Source organism: Hemicordylus capensis, chromosome 3, assembly GCF_027244095.1.
Source record: "Hemicordylus capensis ecotype Gifberg chromosome 3, rHemCap1.1.pri, whole genome shotgun sequence".
Taxonomy (NCBI): Eukaryota; Metazoa; Chordata; class Lepidosauria; order Squamata; family Cordylidae; genus Hemicordylus; species Hemicordylus capensis.
The window spans coordinates 22,362,095-22,379,631 of record NC_069659.1 but is presented as its reverse complement, the minus strand read 5'-3'; the positions used below and the strand labels follow the sequence as shown (position 1 = coordinate 22,379,631).

Below are 17,537 nucleotides of genomic sequence, written 5' to 3'. Positions count from 1 at the left end.
AGTGATGCATATTGGGTGAAAAACCCCAACTTCACATATATGCTGACTGGATCTGAGCTGTCGGTGACTGACCAGGAAAGGGATCTTGGAGTCGTGGTGGACAATTCATTGAATGTGTTGATTCAATGTGCAGCAGCTGTGAAAAGGGCCAATTCCATGCTAGGGATCATTAGGAAGGTGATTGCAAATAAAACTGCTAATATTATAATGATCTTATACAAAACTATGGTGAGGCCAAACCTGGAGTATTGCGTACAATTCTGGTCACAACACCTAAAGAAGGACATTGTAGAATGGGAAAAGGTGCAGAAGAGGTCAACCAAGATGATTGGGGCCTAGAGCACCTTCCTTATGAGGCAAGGCTACAACACCTGGGGCTATTTAGTTTAGAAAAAAAGATGACTGTGGGGCGACATGATTGAGGTCTATAAAATCATGCATGGTGTGGAGAAAGTGGAAAGAGAGAAATTCTTCTCCCTCTCACAACACTAGAACCAGGGGTCATCCCATGAAATTGATTGCTGGGAAATTTAGGACCAGCAAACGGAAGTATTTTTTCATACGATGCATAATCAACTTGAGGAATTCTCTGCCACAAGATGTGGTGACAACCAACAACCTGGATGGCTTTAAGAGCGGTTTTAACTTCATGGAGGACAGGTCTATCAGTGGCTACTAGTCGGAGGGCTGTAGGCCACCTCCAGCCTCAAAGGCAGGATGCCTCTGAGTACTAGGGATGTGCATGGCCTCCAAACCGGTCCAGTTTGGCACGGGGGGGTTGTACCTTTAAGGGCGGGAGGTAGTTCTTCCCCCCCCCCGCCGCTCTTCCCCCTCCGGCGCTGTAGTTTTCGTTAAAGTTTCTGGGGCAGCAGCATTCCTCCCTGCCGCCCCTGGCCCCGTCGTTAGCCTTCCAGAGCCGAAGACAGTAACACGCATTCACCCGTTCCACCGTGCGTGCGCATTTGTAGCCGCCACGCGCGCTCCGCAGACATCACACGTTGAAAAAGTCCTCATATAGTAACTAAGATTACTCATTAGCCAAGATGCTATGAGATTTTAGTAGAATGTTTTATTTATTTTTATTTAACATATTTGTATACTGCCCCAAACACAAGATGCATAAACAAATACGTCTTGGATTCAGATCATAGTTAAGAACTTGCACTGTGCTTTGAGCTTCTAGATTTGCAACAAAGAATCATGGTTTAGAGCTACTGGTCTGCTTTGGTGCGACAAGTGCACACACGCGGCGGAACAGACAGTAACACGCATGCGCCTTCGGCTCTGGAAGGCTAACGACGGGGGCAGGGGCGGCAGAAAGGAATGCTGCCTCCCCAGAAACTTAAACGAAAACTACAGCGCCAGAGGGGGAAGAGCAGTGGGGGGGTAAGTACTACCCCCCCCGCCCTTAAAGGTACAACCCCCCTCCGTGCCGAACCGCCGGACCGGCTTAGAACCAGACCGGTTCGGAGGCTTCCAGCATGGCCTCCAAACCGGTTCAGGCACATCCCTACTGAGTACCAGTTGCAGGGGAGTAACAGCAGGAGAGAGGGCATGCCCTCAACTCCTCCTGTAGGCTTCCAGCGGCATCTGGTGGGCCACTGTGTGAAACAGGATGCTGGACTAGATGGGCCTTGGGCCCTATCCAGCAGGGCTGTTCTTATGTTCATTAATTCAAGGCAAGTGGAGTAGAGCTTTCCCATCACTAAATATTAATCACTGAATCCACATCATTGCTACCATTTCTTCTTCTTCTCTCAGTATTATTTCTATAGAGGCTTTCTGAAAGGTCAATTGAGTTATATAGATATACATTTTCCAATGGTACTTTTATCAAACATTATAAGACTGAACTCTTTTTCACTTCAGAGTTTTCTCAAGCTTTGTCTTACATTGATTTTCTACAACCGGTGAGACTTGCTGAACCACAGCTGTCCAGCCAGTCTGAGAAGAGACAGGGAAGATTCCATTAGTCAATATAGATGGTGTCGAGAGAAGCATTTTCCACCATAACGTTAGAACTTGGGATCCCCCAATGAAACTGCTTGGCAGTAGCTATATGGGGCAGACAAAAGGCAGTACTTCTTCACACTGTGCACAATTAACTTAGGGAATTCAAATCACAAGATCTGAATATGGCCACTGCCTCAGATGACTTGCAGAGAGCATTTAAGGCATTCTCTCAAATACCTAGCTAGCACATTTTTATGCCACTCTACACTTGAGTCTCTGGGAGGTTCACAATCTAAAAAACACAACATTTAAAACATTAATACAATTAAAACAATTTAAAATAGAGAGAAAAGCTCTAAAACTTAAAACTATTAAAAACTATAAATTAAAAAGCCTGATTAAACAGGTATGTTACAGATCTTTCTTAAAAACATCCAGAGAAGGGGAGGCTCTAATTTTGTTAGGAAGCATATCACAAAGTCCCGGGACAACCTTAGAAAAGGCCTGGTTTTGAGTCGCCACCAACTGAGCTGGTGGTGACTGCAACCGAACCTCCCTGATTATCTTAATTGGTGATGAGGTTCCTGAAGAAGTAGGCGTTCTCTTAAATACCAAGTCTACAACCAGCAGACTTCCGCCTGCTCTAGGGGTTTGTTGACTTACAGCCCAATGGGGCAGACACAGAGCAGACACAGAAGCTGTGCTGGCTGACACAACAGCTGGTGAGCAGGGGAATGTCCAACATGCTTGTGAGCAGCAACCTAGGTGGGAAAGATACAAAGACGATGAATATTTATACACTGCTTTTCAACCAAAGTTCCCAAAGCGGCTTACATAGATATGAATGAATAAATAAAAGTAGCTCCCTGTCCCCAAAGGGCTCACAATCTAAAAAAGAAACATATAAACACTGGAGGGATGCTGTGTTGGGGATGGATAGGGTCCCCCTGCTCAATCAAGAGAATCACCACTTTGCTCACTTAGCAGATCCAGGAGGTGGGGGTTGAGATGGGGAAGGATCAGGAAGAAACTAGAGTTGATTGGTTGAGCACCAAGGGGGAGGGGAGTGCTGAGACAGAGAGAAGGGAAGGGTTCAAAAGCAGAGATGCACAGGAGCAACCACTGGATACACCCGTGGGTGGGATGAGAGGAGGAACCTGGCACTTTTACACACAGCAGGTTTTACCGTGAGTTTACAGGGAGGCTTTACTGCGAACTCGAAGTTGTCCCCAAAAACCGACACAAATAGTGGATATTTTTACCCTGGATATAAATCAGGCTACACTCTGGAAAACCCAAGTTGTGTGTGAACTGCTCTCCGATAGCTCACAGGGACTTCGGGGTAAATCTGGCCGATATGTGAATGCACACCCTTCATTCCAGAGGAGATGTGAGTTAAAGGGCTTTAAAAGCCCCGTGTGAAAATCTTCCAGGTGGCAGCAACCACCTCCCTCACTTTAACTGAGGCCTCGAGGGGGACAGAGAGCAGGCAGAGCCCTTCCAAGTCACCATGAAATCTGAATGGAACCTCCATGTTCAAAGGTAGCATACCTCTGAATACCAAATTCTGTGGGGTGAAACAGCTGGGAAGAGGGTTGCACCTTGTTGGTAAGCTTCCCAGTGGACTCCATTGCAAACAGAATGCTGTGGTCCTTTGTTCTGATACAGCAAGGCTGGATTTCCTCAGGTGTTTGTTTTAAGAAAAGAAATCTAGGTCTGATTACTGGCAGCTGAGAGGCAAATTATTATCTTATACCCCAAGTGGGATAAAATCTGCAGGGGTGGAATCCTCCAAAAAGATTCCTTCATAGGCCTTGCTTCCTTCACTGTCAACCTCTGCTTCATTCGTGTCCTAATAGTGCTTCCTAACCCCCTTATCAGTCACCTCCAGTGTTAAAACCATGTATTAAAGTGAATACCTCAGCCAAACCTTCCCTGAGGCGATATTAAACACTCTCTTTTTCAGCTGAATGATTTTCTGTCAGCGAGCAGATCGGGCTCAGCAGGGGTTCATTTGGAAAGAATTGTGCTTCTACCGTAATAAATTAAAGTCACACTAATCAATACAATTGGGGGGGGTTGGGCTCTGTGTGTGTGTGTGTGTTTCTTAAAATAACTAGTCCCATCCAACGCCCTGGAGTTTTAGTCTTTAAAATTCTGAAATAAATGAAGAAGATTTTAAGTCCCTTGAAAAAGGTGGAGGAGGACAGGGACCCCAAATACCTGGGGATCTGGATACACACAGATCTGCCTGGGTGTTAAGATCCAATTCAGAGATGTTTTTATGAATTCCACTGCCACAAAGGTGAGGCAGGGTGGTGACTCATGGCAGGGTTGTGCCACCCTTTATTTAGGATACTCTCCCCAGGGAGGTTCGCCTGGCACCGACCCTGCTATCCTTTTAGCACCAGGTGGAAACCTTGTTCTTTGCCCAGGACTTTTCTGGGTTTAAGCTGCACTTGATTGTTTTATCTGGCCTTTCCCCCCTGTGTGTTATACTGTTGTGTCTTATACTATTTTATAATTGAGCCATTAAAAATAATGTACTAAAGTGTAATACTTTAATGGGGGAGGAGCTGGTCTTGTGATGGCAAGCGTGAATTGTCCTATTTGCTGAGCAGGTTTGCATTTGGTTGGTGACGGCCTGTTGAGTGCTGTCTGCTGTGAGATATTCCTCTTAAGGGACGTATTGCCACTTGGCTTGTGTATTGCTGCCCTTTGTGAGGATCTCAGATTGAATGAAGTAAAGGAAAAGTGTGCCATCAAGTCAGTTTTGACTCCTGGTGCCCACAGAGCACTGTGGTTTTCTTTGGTAGAATACAGGAGGGGTTTACCATTGCCTCCTCCCACGCAGAATGAGATGATGCCTTTCAGCATCTTCCTATGTCGCTGCTGCCCAGTATAGTACCAGCAGGGTTTCAAACCGGCAACCTTCTGCTTGTTAGTCAAGCATTTCCTGGGCCTTTTGGAAGGGTGGCATAAACGTTTTAATAATAAATAATAATAAATTTCCCCGCCAGTTGCCAACTGTGACACCTAGGCCTGTCCATGACACCTAGTCCTGTCCCAGAGGCTCCTGCTGTTCAGGTCCACCGTAGCAAATGCTGTGGTGGACCTGAACAGCAGGAGCCTCTGGGGGACGTTCCCATTTTCAGAAGTGGGGAGTGCCCACTGAAGGCAGTGGAGACACAAGCCTCTCACCTCTGAACCTCGTGCTGGCACTGCCTTCACCTACCTCCCCATACACAAAAGAGCTTCCTCCAAGACGGCCCTGTGATGAAGCAGGAGCCTCCAGAAAGAAGCCCATTCAATAACGACGATGGTGAGAGAGAAGGCGGAGGCTCTGCTGCTTCCCCTCCCTATTGACAAATGGAGAGCACACAGAAATGACTCCTTTTTCTCTCAATATCTGAGCATGGGAGGAGAAGCCACTACCGCTGAAGATCCCTCCTTCAGCTGCCGGGGGAGTGAATTCCCACACCACTGCAGATTCCCCCCTTGCCGATTCCTCATCAGCAAAATGGGGGAGATTGGTGTTGGCAGCAGCAATAATGGGGAGATTATTGGGAGAATGGGGGAGTTGGCAGAATAGAATGCAAGGCAGGGGATGCAATGGAATTGCGAGAGAATAGAAGGAAAATGGCAGAATGGGGAGATGCAAGTGGGAGATTGGTGGGAGAATGTGGGAGATTAGTGGTAGCAGCAGCAGCAGCAGCAGTAACTCCTCCTGGGCACCTTCCAGCCTAGCTGCTCAACAGCAGTAAAATGCCTCCATGCAGGCAAGTCGCATTCGAAATGTAAACAGCAGGGGGAGCAGTCTCGTGGATACTAACAACCCAAAGAAACAATAACTTCCTTACGCCAGATATACAGCATCCTAGCTCTATATCGCAGCTATTAAATTTGAAAGAAGGCATTGTAAATGTGAACAGCACCCTGATGTCCATATAGGGACTGTGGTGTCACAATGCAGGAAGTGTGGAAGCACACTTCCGAGATACGACGTGACCCTGTTGCAGGGTCTAATCTGGAAAGCACCCTGCTCAACTTCCCCATTGGCAATGAGAGTGATGCCACAGCAGATCATTTCCCTACCACTCTCCAAAGGTGGAGGTGGGGAGGGAATATTTCCCCCATGGAAATCACTACCGAAGATTTCCCCCATGGGGAAGAATGAGGAACAGAAGGGGCTGCTGGCACCACCAGATGCATTTGCTGGTGGGAAGGAAGAGAGACAAACTGCATACCCACTACTGTTGGATTCCTCCCTCCCTCTGTCAAAGGTAAAACTACCTCCATGAAGTGGGGCTATGGCTTCCTCAGACCTGGAGTTCACCCTGTGTGCTATCTCCCTTGGGCATGTCAGGAGACTCTTCAATACCCCATCCCTCATAGACTAGCTGGGCTCTGGGGCTGTAGAGGCAGCATCCTAGCGTCCTTGTTTGTAGGGCCACAGGGCCATGCTTCCATGCTGTGCCTGCCTCCCAGACTTCACCCCATGCTGGTCCCACTGCCAGGAGGGGCAGCTTGTCTTTGGTGGGAGCCTGCAGTCCCTGCATATCTTTTCCACCATATCTTTTCAGGTGGTGATGGGAGTACACAAACTAGGGCAATCGCCAAACTAGGCCAATCACCAGTTTAACCCTTGGACCCATTTCGTGTGGGTGCAGGGACCAGAGATGCAAAATTTGTTATAACACAATAACTGAAGTGAGGTCTCTCAAACATTGCACTTTGTTAAGTACAAGCTGTAGGGTGAAACAACTTTCAGATGATAATGTTGTTTTATTCTACTGACTGCAACCTCCGATCACAGGAAATATCAGGAGCACAAATATAATTGTCTCTTAATGCCTAATATGTGGCACTGGAATACAAAGCCACAGTTGTAATACAGCATCCTTTAATGGGCCCAACTCAGTCCATTTTAAAGTCCTCCATCACATCTTCTTTCAGAAGGAATTAAACTAATGGTCTCTTAAGTCATAAAGAATTGCAGTCCATAATGACCAATTTCACCATGTTATATAATCTATCAGAGGGGAAACATTACCTCGGGGTACAGTTTATTTTTTTATCATAAAATGCCACGGTAGTTATAAGGATTGTATGAATAAAAAAGGAAGTCTCTGGAGAAGCAGGCACTGAAAGGAAATTTTCCGTTCTCCTTGTGATTGTTCATTCCCTAAAAGATAAAGTGCAATCAAGTACCTTTCATGTAATAATGAAACATTTAAACATTTAAGTGCATCTGTCCAAATGACATGACCAACAGTGGCATTAAAAGAACCATTTCATGGGTTTGTGTGAAGAGGTGAGCTTACCATGTTTAAAATTTTAAAGTTAATTCATCTTAAGAAAATTTGTGTGGAACATCCTTTTATTGTGCCTTGCATTAGAAAACATTTGCAGGATGGATGGAGGAAAGCTGGTCTTGTGACACTGAGTATGAATTGGCCCCTTTGCTAAGCAGGGTCCACCTGGGTTTGCATTTGGCTGAGTGACTACATATGAGCACTGCAAGTTATTCCCCTTAGGGGATGGGGCCATAGTTCAGTGGTAAAGCATCTGCTTCACATGCAACAGGTCCCAGGTTCACTCCCTGGCATCTCCAGTTACTGCTGAGAGAGACTCTGAAAACTTGGAGAAGCTGCTGCCAGTCAGTGTAGACAATGAACCAGTGGTCTGACTCAGTATAAGTCAGATTCCTATGTTCCTATGACTGCTGCCTGCTGCCCGCTCCTTGCTGCATGCTGCAGTATTTGTTTTCCTCCCATGTTTTTTTCAGACTTGCTTCATAGTGGGGGCTTTTTTGCAATCAGCAAAACTAGTAGATGGCTTCTGTGTGCTTCAGGCAGGATACCAAATGCCACCCCCCTTTATATGCACCTTCCTCCCCCTCTTTTTCTTTTTCTTTTAAAGTGGGGGTGGGGTCAGGATGACATCTTACTACTCCACTGGTACTCCAGTAATCGACTACCCGAGGTGACCACTTCACCTCGCCTCATGGAAGGGCTGCCCCCATGCAAAACACAATTGCAACAGCAGCCTCTCTGTCCGACTTCCCCACCCATCCAGTTTTGCAAGTCTGTATCTCAGTGCCAGTATGTTTTTATCTTCCATCACCAAGCTTGTCTGCTTTTGGCACTAGAGAAAGCACACAGTAGTAAAACCCAAGGGCAAAACTGTGCATGCCTCGAAGGTGAGGTGGGGGAGTGTGGTGGCATCAGCACCATTCTCTGACCCATATGGTGGAGCTTGGGGTGGCAGAACGGGCACTGCCCAGTTATAGTGATGTGGCATTGCATTGTCCTAATTTGCTACTCTGGGTATCTTGTTCTTCCACTGCAACATCTGGCTCTTCTACCTGATCCTATTCACTTTTTGCCTTGCACAGCAGAATACTGTGTCTCTTCTCCCCGCCTCACCCCCGCTCCCACCCGGACATTTGTTTGCTATTGTGAAGAGCCCGTTTGACTGCAGGAGAATGACAGCAAGTCTTTTTCTCTCTGCATCTCCCTCTCCATCTCTCTTGGTCTGCTGTACATGCCTTATGCCTTGATATTGTTTCTCAGTGTCAAGTACATTTGAAGGCTCTTCGTGTGTGTTTTATTACACAGAGTTTCTATACGGTAGAAAAGAAATCTTTTAAAAACATCATTCCCATGCTTCTTTCATGAGTCAGCAGTCTCAGAGTCAGAATGTACCTCTGGACAGCAACAGAAGCTTGAAGCTTTTGATCAGTGTTATCTAGCAAAAAACCTAAACAGGAGCCAACTATTGAATTGTCACACTTGATAGGGGGTGTCCCCCCCCCCGAGTTTCCTCTTCAGGGTGCTTGCTAATCTTTGTGTTTTTTTTAAAGCAAGGCAGCTTTCCACATCAGTCCTCAGAAGAAAAAGACAAGGTACATTGTTTTGTTTTGTTTGGCCACATACTGCACAGTGTCCCATGGGTGATTTTGAGAGACACAATCAGGAACCCTGCAGGATAAAGCGTGTCTCATTTGGTACACACCATTAGGAACCCTGCAGGAGTGAAATGGTTTTCATGTGTCCCACATTGTAGACCTGCTGAAGAATCAGGTGGGGGGGGCATAGGCTATTCCCCTCCCCTTCGCTCCCCGTTGTATATGCATTCCAAGATGTATTTATTTATTTATATATTTATTTTTATTTCAAGATGGCTTTAAAAGCTGAGTTATATGTTACTAGACACAAGGGACTGTTGCATTTAAGAAGGAGAGCTGGTCTTGTGGTAGCAAGCATGAGTTGCCCCCTTAGCTAAGCAGGGTCTGCCCTGGTTGCATATGAATGGGAGAACTGTTGGAGATGAACTTCCAGTGCATTGACCTTTTGCACCAACTGTCCTAATGACCACTAGGGGCATTGGGAGTAGAGACAGTCAGTCAGGGTCTCCCTATCTGTCCCTACTCTATGACCCCTGAACTGACTCTGCAGCACTTCCTGTGCTGAGTCACAATCCTTTCTTTTTTCCTAGAGAGCAGATGGAAACATCTCTCTCTCTCTCTCCTTACCTATCCATTATGTAGTCCTTTAGATTAGATATAGGTCTTTCCTATCTACGTGTATTTAACCAATAAATATTTAGTGTTTAGTCATACAAGGATCTCCATGTGTTTTCTCTAAATAGCTGCAATATCCAAACCATCCTCTGCTACCTACTCTGTAACTGGAGTGTGTGCTCATTCCTTAGTGCTCTGCTGTTTTACCTATTGTGGGTAAATATTGTGGGTAAATATGCCTATTGTGAGCACTGTAAGATATTCCCCTCAGCGGATGGAGCCGCTCTGGGAAGAGCAGAAGGTCCAAGTTCCCTCCCTGGCATTTCCAAAATAGGGCTGAGAGAGATTCCTGCCCACAACCTTGGAGAAGCCGTTGCTAGTCTGTGTAGACAATACTGAGCTAGATAGACCTATGGTCTGACTCAGTATATGGCAGCTTCAGTATATGTCCCTATAAATCAATGTGCTCCATCTCAAGTTCTGCTCATGCTTCCCATAACACGGAGTACCTCTGCTGCTCCTCCTTCTGCTGCTGCGGCGGCTGCTGCTGCCACTGCCTCGCCGTGAGACCCGGTTTCTTAGGGTGAGCGGGGAGAGCAAGCTAAGTGGAGAAGGAGCCCTGGGCGGCCAGATCGGCCACCCACACAATTGCTGGCTCCAAGACAGAGCCGGCGGAGGCTGGGGAGCTCAGGGGCCACGCGTCCCCCACAAGCCCCAGTATGCCCTGCTGAGTGCGCAGGGCATACTGGGGAGACCCCCGAGCCAGGAGGCGGCTTTTCGCCTCCCGGCTGGGGGTCTACTCATGAGTAGGTATGGCGCGAAGGCACACAATGGCTACTCACGATTGTAAAAAGCAGGTTTGCAGAGCACTCGCTCAGCAAACCTGCTTTTTACCAGGGGTTCCAGAGCAGGTTACCCGCTCTAGAACCGCCGGGCTCGCAACCGAGCCCGGTGGTTCTGATGACTAAAAAAAATCGGGCTAGGCTCTCCTAGCCCGATTTTTGTTAATCATGAGAATAGCCCCAGTATGAACGTTCACACACCAGCCAAACTTACCCTAAAGTCCCGTCGAGATTCTCGGACCCACTCCACACACATGTCGGACTATGTCTTACAAATTCTAGCTTATCTCAGGGTATTTCCAGATTTTTAAAATGCTGGTTTTAAGCTACTTTTTCTGAAAATGCCAGAGCAAACAGGGAGAGGCGCTGACGTAGAATCATTAGCATGATAAAAGTCATGCTCTCTTCAAAAATGCAGATCTATCTCTGTAGGGCTCTCTCTCCCCCACCCCATTCACTAGAAGGAAAACACTGGCAACTGCATGTGGACTTGTTTCAAAAGAAAACCAAGAGCAGAGGGGAGGGGCTGTTTCCTTCAATACCACGAATGTATTTTGAAGTGACTTCACTCAACGTTTACCCTGCAGCCTGAAGCCAAGTGCAAATAACTTGCAGGTGTGGAATTTTACCCCGGATTTGCATGATTTTAAACCCCCTGCAACTATTTCTGTGCTGGAGGGGGATTTCCAGTGATCCTGCTGCAACCGCCGAGTGGCTCAAAACAATCAGCGGCTATTACCTGTGAGTAGGCCCTTTGGAAATAATAGACCTACCCATGTGTAACATTTGCTGTGTGGCAGCAGAAGGAGCTCTTGTATGCTGCTGCTGTGCTGGCAATTCCCATCCCATTTTTCCAGCCACGTGTTTTTTGCAGCAGCCTGCCTCCTCGTTTTCTCAGTGACTCGCTGTGATTGGCCCAGTGGCCCCAAGGAGGGACTTCTTCTTCTAACTGTGTCATGTGTCTCTGCTGCTCTACAGCTGTGGCGCACAGTCAGAAAGCTCCCTCCAGGTTAGGAAACTTATGCTTCCTCTATATATCCCCTTTCTTCACTAGAAAGAAAGCACCAGGGTTCTAGTTAAAAGAACACTGGGCAATTCCATTAAATAGCCTCCTCCCTGCACAGAGGCCATTTAAAAGAGCCTAGCCCGGTCAGTGGGAGAGCTAGCACTGGCCAGGCCGGCCACAGGGAGAAATGGTGGTCCAATCACCACCTCCCCATCACCTGCTGCCAACTTTGCAGTGGCAGGGAAGAATGGCGGGTCTGATTGCTGCCTCCCCACCGCTGCCAGGTGGCCAGCCCTATGTTTCCACTCCCACCAGAGTGGGTTAAAAAAATATGGGGGCAGGCACCATTTCACAGGACCAGCCAGCGGCTGAAGGGGGATGGCCAGTTGGGGGTCACCCCTGCAGGCTCTGCAAAGGTAATTCATTATTTATTTTCAGGGTGCCCCAGCACCATTTTCTTTTGATTAAAGTAATTCAGATGCTCTCCTCCCCCCTTACATTGAAGGCTAAATCAATTTGGCTAGATTCAACTTGAATCTGGCTGATTTCAATTCAACCTCGAAATCTGACCACCCCTTCTTGAGGTGATTCATTTCAAGGTAGAAACACTCAATCAGTCAGATTCGAGTAGAATCGATTCAGTGCTGAATCGATTTGCACATCTCTAATTTTGACTGTTTTCACCACCTGGACCTGGCAACCCTAGAGATGACCCTGCACACATGGTCTCACCCAGCCCAGTTCCTGGCAATGAAGGGAGCTGAGGAGCAGGGGCATATCTAGATTAGGGCAGGCAGGGCACGTGCCCTGGGCACAACTTGAAGGGGCGCTATTATTATTATTATTATTATTATTATTTTTAAAGGCTGCCGAAACGGCTGCCATGCATGCTCAAATGGCCTCTGTGAGGCCCTAGGCCATGCCAGGCCTTGCAGGGGCCAATTGAGCATGCGTGCTGGCCATTTTGTTTTTGGCAGCCATTTTTAAAAATATACATATTTTTAAAAATGGCCACCACACATGCTCAAATGGTCCCTGTGAGGCCCTCAGCCTGGGATGGGCTGTAGCAGTGAATTAAGAGGCCGGCGGGGGAGGGGGAACCTTTGCAGACTCCCCCACCCCATGGCCTTTAGGAAGGCCCCCGAAGGGGCTACAGGTAATTCTTTTTTAAAAATTAATATAATATGTCACTGTACGCATATTCAGTTTGGCACTATGTACAGAGAATTAGGGCTTCTGAATATTGAGCTGAAGCTTATGAGCTAGGATTGTATTCATTTGCTCTTACTTTGCTTCTTGTGATAAGTGAGTTAAATGTGATGTCTTAATAATATGGCTATTAATGGTGAGTTTGTCTTTGAATCAGTGTGAAATCCTTGGTATTAAGGCCCACTGGGAGCTTCTTGCTCTCTTTCTCTCATTTTAACTGTCTTTCTGAAATACTAGAATATACTCCAAGCAGTGACACAGTTTACTCCACATATCCTTTAATTATTTGCAGAGTATCTGGGAAAAGTCAAATTCTCCATTTATTTTTAAAACTTACGTAATAGTGATGCTACAATGCATAGTGGAGAATTAGACAGGCACTTCTGTTTAGTTTTCCAAGTACACCTCCACATAGTATTTGCTTATTTCATGAGCCCCAGCATACTGAAATTTGTAGTTTTTCAGCATTTTTTGGTCTGGCTAAGTCCACTGCTAAATAGTTTTTGAAATATTAAAAGATTAACGAGCTTGGCTTGTATTTTTCAGTGGATATTATAGCAATAGCAATAGCAATAGCACTTACATTTATATACCGCTCTATAGCTGGAGCTCTCTAAGCGGTTTACAATGATTTAGCATATTGCCCCCAACATTCTGGGTACTCATTTTACCGACCTCGGAAGGATGGAAGGCTGAGTCAACCTTGAGCCCCTGGTCAGGATCGAACTTGTAACCTTCTGGTTACAGGGCAGCAGTTTTACCACTGCGCCACCAGGGGCTCCTATTTATTATTTATTATGGTAAAGTTATCTGAAAGATGGGTGTCAGATGTTTGGTAAGGGGGTGCAATTTCAGTGCTTGCCCTAGGCATTATTTTCCCTAGATACACCTGGCTCCTGGGTGGCTGGGGGAGTCTCCTAACTATTTTGCTACACTGGCTTCTGCTGCAGCTTCTGGGGTAGAGAAGTGACTGTATGAAGCTTCTTTAAACCACAGAGGCTTTTAAAAATAAGTAATTCAAGCTATAGGACCATAATATACTATATCTCAATTGTCTCTCACTTTGAGGTAACATTCCTGTACAATAGGTGGAGAAGTGAAAGGAAGAGTGAGACCAATTTCAAGGGGGAGTACCCATCATCCCTTGAAGTCATCCCTTTGGTGGATTGACTGTGGTGCATGTGTGTATGAGAGAGAGGGGGGGGCGGGGGGCACTTTTGCAGTTTTAGAACAGACAAGATCAAAAGAGAGAAATGTGAATTAGCTGAATGATGAATGTACCTTGAGGGTGCAGGGCCTGTCTTTCGGGATCTGATGTGAAGTAGCAAATCCGGCTGCCCTGTGGGACTGTCTGATCTTTGCCCCCAGTGACACTCTGCTTCTAAACCTGTAAATAAGCAAATTCTACAAAGAAAACACCAGAAGTTTCCAGTGCTCAGTCACCCGAAGGAAACCCAACCTGAGTTGCCTCCCTTGGAACTTCTCACTTTTCAAGAAAGTGCGACATATGAAACCCAAGTGCGACTACCTTGTTGATCGCCAAGAGCAGAGAACACAGGCAAGGAATAGTTCTCTCTGTCATTCTCTCCTTATGAGCTTCCTGGGGGTGCTTGGCTGGTCACTCTTGGTTTAGATGAACCTTTAATATGAAGAAATAGCAAGGCAATTATTATGATCTTAGCTATAAAATCTGATCCTCCCTGCAATCTCTCAAGAAGGAAAAGACACCAAATGGCAGACAATGGAGGCAAATACATATTGACCACCAATCTTATTTCAAACCAGGTCTGGATTTACCCCATTTTTAAAAGGATTTAAGAATAAGCAAGCACGTCAGTGGCAGAGCAAAAGGGCATATTTTAAAACAATTCCTCATAATTCATTTTTCAAAATCTTGTTTTGATGCAACAAAAAAGAACAGACTAGAAAATAATGTATTATTTGGGTAAAGGTAAAGTGTGCCATCAAGTCGGTGTCAACTCCTGGCAACCACAGAGTCTTGTGGTTATCTTTGGTAGAATCCAGGAGGGGTTTACCACTGCCTCCTCCCACACAGTATAAGATGATGCCTTTCAGCATCTTCCTGTATCACTGCTATCCGATATAGGTATTCCCCATAGTCTGGGAAACATACCAGTGGGGATTCGAACCGGCGACCTCTGTCTTATTTAATTTATTTATTTAAAATATTTCTATACCATCCACTTGCGTTCTAGTCATTTACTTCGCCGCTTTAGCCCCCGTAGTACTTCCGTATACTAAGGGGCCAGTTTCAAAGCGGGTCAGAGAGGACGCTTAGGAGCAATCATGTCCACTGCCCTAGTGAGTTGATTATTCCAGTTCTCCACCATAGTGTTGACAGAGTCACCAGCAGAGCCAAAGCTAAATCCTTCCAAGACTTCTTGGAATCCTATTGAATCCAGTAACCTACTCGGGCGGACCACTCTAATGGGCCTCCCGCCACTGTGGAGGTGGGACGTAGTCGTGCGTCCAACCTTAACCAGATAGTGGTCCATCCATGACAAAGGGAAAATCATAGGCGTCCCCACCCACAGAACACCACCCTGTTCAGAGTGAAAGACCATATCAAGTGTGTGATCAGCAATATGTGTTGGTCCCGAGACCACCTGAGATAGGCCCATAGTTGCAATGGCCGCTATGAAATCCTGAGCCGCCCTGGACAAATTGGTCCCAAAGTGAACATTGACATCCCCCAGCACCATAAGCCTGGGAGACTCCAACGCCAAGCCAAAGACCAAGTCCGTCAGCTCAGTTAGGGACTCTATTGGGCAGCGGGGCAATCGGTACACCAAGAGAAGTCCCAATCTATCCCTGGTACCCAAACATAGGTACACACATTCAATATGGTCAGACACTTCAACAGGGATCCTGGCAAGGGAGATATTGTTCTTGTAGACCACAGCCACTCCACCTCCCCACCCACTTCCCCTCCCCTGCTCCTCAACAGAGTACCCTGGAGGAAGAAGCCGGGACCAGACAGGGCCACCAGCCTCCCCCAACCAAGTCTCTGTAATACATATCAGATCGGCACCGTCATCCAGAATCAAATAATGGATTATTTCAGGTTTATTCTGGACTGACATGGCATTACAAAGGAGCAAGACGAGGCTCTGTGGGTGGTTAACATTGCCTTCTAAGGTCAAAGAGCTGGCAGGACAGCCAGAAGGGAAGACAGCACTTAAGTTTCTGATTTCTCTTCCCCTGCAATGGCCTGCTGATCTGTCAATGTTACTTTTTCTGTTCCCCACCACCACTAAAATAGCTGCCCCATAATCAGTGGATGCACCCCCTGACTCCCCATCTCCAGACAGACTCAGACACATTAAAACTCAACTCACCCAAGATTTCAAAAAGAAGCCCAATTATAATACCCACCCTCCTTTATACACCCACGAGGGATCTTGAGCCAAACAGCCTGGTCCTCACCCTCGTTATCCCTCATTATCCCCCAAAGTGGCTCCCCCAAACTGGCGACAGGTGGCGTTCCTATAAAGCCCAGAGCTGGGCAGATGACCCGAGGAACTGCTGAGTCACCCAGGAGCTGGTCCCACTCCTGCACACACTCCCCACAGATGTTACACAGAGACAGCAGGCAGCAGCCCCACAGAGGAAGCAGGAGCAGGCAGGTAACAGCAGAAGGAGCCCACAGCACCCACCTGGTCTCTCACCCCAGGCAGTACTGGATGGGAAGCGGATAGACTGTCCCTCTCCTCTGCTGGGCTTCTAGCCCAGGCATGCTAGTCAAGTCATTGGTTTGCTAGTCAAGTCATTTGCCCACGGGGGGAATTCTCAGTTATCAGTCTGTAAGCCTTTGCAAAACAGCAAAATAAGATGGATATTTTATTCTATTGCAAGCTTATAAAATCAGACTGTTTACTGTTTATACTGCTGTAATTTCAGTGACCTCCCTTTTCCCCAGAAAAACGCTGTCACCCAAAGCATGTCCCTGAGGGCTGCATACTCTTCAGGGTCATATTTTTGGGAGGCATAGAGTGCTTCTCGGGGAAGGTTGGTAGTCAAAATTTGCTTCCACTGTTGAGCCAACAGTGGAGTCGATTTAGTTGAACTTTTCAGAAGCACTGATGCTTTTCCCATTGTATTGGTGCTTTGATAGTCAGTATGCCAGCCACATTGTTTAGTTTTTCCACCAGCATTTTTAAAAATGTAATGATCAGGCCAGACAAGTCGGCATGTTTATTAAACATTTAATTTAATGTTTAATAAACATGCCGACTTGTCTAGGTGTAGGAACCCTGAAAGTTGGAGGACTATGAATGTTAGGGATGCCCTATTGAACTCTCATTGAACTCAGTGTGACTTCTGAGAAAGCATGAATCGGATTCAGCTTTTAGAGTTGTAGGTTTCAGTATATTTAAAAATCAGAGGCTCAACTTGTTAAGCAACTTGTTGCTTATTTGTTGCTTATTTTCAGTTCGCTGTCTGTACTGGGGCTCGTGGTGGTCCGTACTAGAGTGACAAATTGTGACAAGGGGGAAGAGGATTAAAATGGTTTTCTAAAAGTACGACATGCTTTATGGACACCCCGTTCCTTGTAACAAATGAAACTAAAATTCTGCTGTACCCAGATGAGGCCATAATTCATTACGGCACAGTTTAAGCCTGAATTTAATAACAGGGAAAATGGATATGTATCGTTGTATATACAAACAGCGCCATAATTGTTTTTCAGACAGAGCAAAAAGATCATAAACGTGTTTTACTGTGTTGCTTAATTGTATCAAAAATTGGAAACCAGGACTTTATGGTGGATGAGGGAAGCATTAATCTTCCATAGAATCATTTTGTGGATAATGTTCCAGAGGAGGTGTGGTGATAATTACTTATCTTTAAGGGGTTTCTAGTTTGTGGCATCAAAATATGGTGGCTAGCGAGGTACGCCAGTTATTTATTGTGCCTCAGCTCGCCAGGTGCTCTTTCATTCCCTTTTAATAGAACCAGCAGATTTGCATCTTCAGCAAGT

General features: G+C 46.3%; 1 long non-coding RNA gene across 3 annotated transcripts in view; it reads right to left on the bottom strand.

The window, feature by feature from the left end:
• Window positions 1–6,742: 6,742 nt before the first annotated feature.
• LOC128351031 (uncharacterized) overlaps window positions 6,743–17,537 on the bottom strand; it is a 40,702-nt gene continuing 29,907 nt past the window's right edge. For 2 of the 3 annotated variants that reach the window (XR_008319561.1, XR_008319559.1), the window contains 3 exons: window positions 14,064–14,174; window positions 13,817–13,939; window positions 6,743–7,138 (listed from right to left, as the gene is read on the bottom strand). This is a non-coding gene — a long non-coding RNA (uncharacterized LOC128351031). The remainder of the gene's footprint in view (window positions 7,139–13,816; window positions 13,940–14,063; window positions 14,175–17,537) is intronic. The other variant, XR_008319560.1, reaches the window with a different exon arrangement.